At 32.5% G+C, this 5570-nt stretch overlaps 1 long non-coding RNA gene across 1 annotated transcript; it reads left to right on the top strand.

Moving 5' to 3' along the window:
• The first annotated feature begins 619 nt into the window (after positions 1-619).
• On the top strand, positions 620-2614 carry LOC138699621 (uncharacterized). Its single transcript, XR_011332041.1, has 3 exons — positions 620-795; positions 1232-1349; positions 1805-2614. It is a non-coding gene; the product is annotated as an uncharacterized lncRNA (long non-coding RNA).
• Positions 2615-5570: the final 2956 nt, after the last annotated feature.

Genomic DNA, 5570 nt, shown 5'->3' with positions numbered 1-5570 from the left:
TTTTGGTGTGCGGGTTAACACAGTATAATCGCATGCTGTACAAATGTTAGCTATATATCTTTATACAGGGACATCATTTTATTTTTACTTCAATTTTTATTGTACCTGAGTTTTTTAATGTACTTCACACCCACCCCTTCTACTAATAAAGTTAAACCGTTCTCCACACAGGTCCAAGACCGCATATACAGTCATAGTAACGTTTACGGCCAAAGTAAGCAGTACGTTTCAAAAATATGTTCGCGTTTTCCAATGACGAAACAGCTTTCAATATTGCATCATTTTCGCACAGGTACTGTCAGGAGGGTTTAACTCAAATGATAGATGTTGGATGCTCATAGATGTTCCATAGTTTGCCGCATGTGGTCAGGACAGCGCTGGCTGTATTTCGATCACAGAGTTTGTAAAATTAGCAGTACAAAACTCTTTGGTTTCGAAAGTTCTTTGGTTATAAGTTTGGCCAATATGACAGTTTTAAACAGATATTATTAAGATCCATTATTTACAGAATGTGTCAGTTTTATAATATTCGGATTATTATTACTATTACTATATAGCTAATTTTCATTTTCATTCTAGGACAAAGTAGCCATATTAGTGTACTGTGTATGATCTATTAACCTCATTTGTTCAGTTGATCAATTGTTGGATGTTGGCATTCCTATTCTGTTTAAATCTTGTATAAATTATGGAATGGACGAACATGGCTGCTTAAGGAAGAAATTTGAACAGATCGAGTTAATTGAGAAGTTACTGGTGCTTTCCTGCAACAAGAAATAATTCGCAACGTTAAAGGTAAGAAAGAAATATGTTTGAGATTACATCTACACGGTTCAACTTTTCTTTCAACTTCACACATTCAAGCAATGCCTGCAAGATTGGTATTTAATAATAACGGAAGTGCACACAATGTGCAGGATAATATATTATTTTAGCTTTCGCTGCTGTAGAACTTGGTCAGTGAAACTATAATCGGTTTTTACACTCCATCACATGGTATTTTGGTATTAATATGGCGTACCTTGTAGATAGAAAATCTTAATGTATCTTAATTCAACAAGCGCTTTAAACTTGATTCTTTCAATATTCTTCCCAGACTGCGTGCGTACGAGCATGAAAAACTGAACCGTGTAGATGCAGCTTAACTGCACCGTCATGTTTTCTAATTTAAACTGAATTTTTCCATTATATCTTAAACGTTTATTAAACTGAGATCTGTAATTGTTTTCAGGGATAAACTTCAGAACGCGATTACCTTTCTTCTACCACTACCACATGATGAACTGACTTCTGTGTTGAATTACAACAGTGTATTAGGCCTAACTGCAATTACGCCAAGAGCTTTAAAGGTAAGCTAACAGAGTTAATATACACTTTGGGTATGAACGAACATCTTATTTTTGTATATAGCTAAGTTAAGTTGGTCAGACATCTTAAAATTCGTGGGACAGAATCTGATACGACTAAATATGTTGTTCCCGGTATAATTCTTTACAGTTGCGTTACCAAAGGATGGCGGGGTACCTTAGCTTGGTAACGCAATAGTAAAGAAGTGTTGTTCCCGAAAAGATATATTTTAGAAATTTGACTTTACAGTTAACAGTAGTACCTTTACTGGAATAATTTTGATAAAATAAAAAGAGTTAAATTGCCGGATATATTTATTATTTTTATAGACTCGTGGATAGAATTCTTCCAGGAATATTTCACAAACGTTGATTATACTGCAATCCTTCAATTGTTCTATGAAATGTAGTGTTATTAATGCATTATATGATACTAGGCTACTGCTGGTTTGTTTCAGTTAATAGAAAGACAAATGGCGGAGTTTTACACTGTGAATGTGCTGCAGTGTACTGTCAGAAATCGGATAGTAATGAGAAGACCTGGTTATTCCTGTTTCCTGTGCCAAGTAATGCAGCACAACTTAAAAGGTAAGCAATGGCATTGAGATAAGCTCAATGCAAAGATATCCTTATATATCATCAGTAAATAGTCAGGGTTGGTAAACTGTAGTGATTTTTAAATTTAAGTGAGAATTATTTGTCAAATTCATATTTGTTTATTAAAATGAGTTTTTGCCTTCTTTTGTAATTCATTTAAACTTAATTTGTGCACTAGTTCCTACATAATTGTGTATTTTGTTAATGTGTTATTTTAAGTAATTAACAACATCGCTTCAAAAATAATTTACTATGTTTACACATAGGCCTAATTATTAATACATGAAGAGTTACAGCACCAATAACCTGCACTTAATGATAATAATAATTAGCTTAGACTTAGGCAAGATATTATGCTCAGTTTGTTATTCATTAGAAAAGAATTCAACTATTTAGGGAGATTAATATTTACAAATAAATTTATCAGAAGAGCTTAGCATTGTGTGTTTTCAGAATAAATACGTAGTCCATTTGGCATTGTGCAACTTTTACTTTGAATATTGTTATGAGCTACAACTATTCATTTCAATCCTCAGCATCATACTGTGCTTTAATTAGGTGGTGATTCCGAAAGTAGGCTCTACTTGACTATCTGTACCATGCGTTCTGTTGCTCCTTAATTAGGAGTTGGGAAAAGACATATGAGAAGCATACTTTCAAAACCTGTACATTTCTTCAGAAAATGCTAGAATTATATGTCTGTAATAAACAAAGATTTTTCTGTGGTGAAATTTTATATGAATTCATAGGAAGAAAAATATATTTCACCATAGAAAATATTTTGTTCATTGCAGAGATGCAAGTTTGCTACTCATATATATTGCTAATAGTTTTAAGAAGCAGCAGAACAGTCATATGTAAAAACGTTTATATATATTTTTTCAGGAAGTTAATTTCTCATCTTAATCATGTTAGGTGCATATAATTTTAATCTGTGATTTAAGTAGTAACAATTATTTGATGTAAATAAAATGAAAATTATTTTATTTACATCATGATTAAATCATTAATTTAAATTAATACCAACCCTGGTTTGTGTATTTTTTTTAAGATAATAATAGAATTTTGATTGTAACAGGTACCACATGTGGGCAGCTGTGGCAGAAAATCCTCATCCTTACAGAAGGGCCTATATATGTGCAAGCCATTTTCGCAGTAATCAGTATAACGGTGACTTCAGATATAACTTACTAAGCGGGGCCATTCCATCAAGGGATGCTTGGTATCCCACTCAAGAACTACGACCCACTTCATCACCAGCCTACTTACATTAACCTTTTTCACCACCTAACATAATTGCTTCATTCATTGCACTTCACTGTGGCATCAATTTGAACCTGTATTCTCTTTCATTGAGTGATTCATTCATTGTCTTTACCTTTTAACAAAATTGTGTTTAATTTTGTTGACAAGTGTATGGTAATGGACTTCATTCATTATTATTATTATTATTATTATTATTATTATTATTATTATTATTATTATTATTATTATTAAAGGCAAAAGGTAAAGGTATCCCCGTAACATGCCAAGAAGGCATTTGGGGGGCATGGAGGTAGAGCCCCATGCTTTCCATGACCTCGGTACTAGAATGAATTATTATTATTATTATTATTATTATTATTATTATTATTATTATTATTATTATTATTACCATTGTTATCTCATTTCGTTTAATGTGTTGATTTCTTCAGTTAATTGAAGGAAAATAAGGGGAATTCATTCATTCATCTGAAAAAAAAAGTAGAGTACTTGACTTCTACATTATGAGCAATATAATTTTTGTAATATATAGGGCAATGATAAATCTAACGATTTTTAAGACCCTAAGTTAACATTACATAGTAATATAAATACAAATAATAATTACTAGTACAATGAGCATTTCAGTTGTGTCATCTATAGGGCATGCGAGGGAGTCCAGTGGCAGCGATACGAATCTGCAGCTTCTGCAACTGGTGAGATTTGGGTGCATTATTTAGAATTTTTAGAGAGTAAATATGTTGTTGTTTTCTAATGTCAGGCGTTTCACAATAAAGTCATTTGACCTCTTGCATTCCAATATTTTTCAAAGATATTATCATGACCAGAGTAAATATGTTGATGTTTTCTAATGCCAGGCATTTGACAATAAAGTCATTTGACCTCTTGCACTCCAGTATTTTTCAAAATTATTGTCATGGTCAGCCACTGAAGCACAGATTTTGAGGTGTTCCGAATCCAGTTCTTGGTTTGAGTAGCACAATGGACAGTTAGGAGACTAATATATTCCAATTCTGTGCAGCAAAATAGTCCCCCAATCGGATTTCTGGGTGGGACTACTTTAATGGTACAGAAGCAACTAATTTTTTTATAATGGAATGCTTGTCGTATAACATGAGCTAAGAAGAGAGTAAATATGGTACAATATTTTGTCTCTTCTCACTTTATAGATCTCTTGGATATGAAACAACAAGTTTTGACGGAGAAATCATTGTAATAAGTGAAAGTCTCAGGAATCTTCTATGCCACATCAATAAATTTAAGAATGCAGTTATATTGTCAGATTCCAAAGCAGCTATTCTATCAATAGTCTCTAAATACATACTTTCATCTCAAACAGCAGAAATAACTAAAATGCTCTCTCAATTAATATCACTCAATAAAATAATTGTATTCCAGTGGATACCATCCCAGTGTGGAATCCTGGGAAACGAGAATGCTGATGCTTTAGCAAAGAAGGGCAGCACTGCTACTTACAGACCTGTTACTAAATCTACGTATTACTCTGTGAAAAGATTTATTAAATCTACATACTTAGACTTCAACAAACAAAATTTGATAACACAAATCTCAAGGGAAAAAATGGAACTCTCTGCATCATAATCCACAGTTAATTCCCGATTTACCACGAAAATCGTCTGTAGCTGCATTTAGATTGGCAACAGGCCATGACTGTCTGGCCAAACAAACACCTGCATAGAATTGGAATATATCAGTCCCCTAACTACCCACTGTGCAACTCAAACCAAGAAATGGATTCCGAACACCTCAAAATCTGTGCTTCAGTGGCTGGCCATGACAATATCTTCGAAAAATATTGGATTGCAAGAGGTCAAATGACTTTGTCAAACCCCTGGCATTAGAATACAACAACAACAACATATTTTGAGCAATGGGGCCACAACCAAATCAATCACTCAATATCAAAGCTCAAAATTAGGAAATGTTGCGAAGTATAGACTTATCTCTAATAAATTGTATTGCACTTTTTCTAATATGTTCAGTGTTTTGAATCAACTATACATCAGAGAATGAAAAATAATTTTTTTACTTGTATTTCATAATGGTGTTTTTATTAGAAGTCTAAGTTAATTTTATGTCTGTTGTAGACAAATAGTTTTCTTTGTATTCTTTATCAGTGATGATTATTGATTACTTAGATTTTAAATATCCATATATTAAACTAATGGCAGTTACTTTTAAAAATAGATGTTCAGCTCTGACGGTGTAAAACAAATAAAGTGGTGTTTTATAAATGTTTATGAACGTGATTTGTACTATGTCACAGCAAAACATCTTATGACTATTTTCAAGCTTATGTTTGACATAAAAAAATTAAGAGCGAATTATAATTATATAACTGAC

The sequence above is a fragment of the Periplaneta americana genome, chromosome 5 (genome assembly GCF_040183065.1).
Source record: "Periplaneta americana isolate PAMFEO1 chromosome 5, P.americana_PAMFEO1_priV1, whole genome shotgun sequence".
Classification (NCBI taxonomy): Eukaryota; Metazoa; Arthropoda; class Insecta; order Blattodea; family Blattidae; genus Periplaneta; species Periplaneta americana.
Note: the sequence above shows the minus strand (reverse complement) of the source record. Positions and strands in the feature narration are given on the sequence as shown.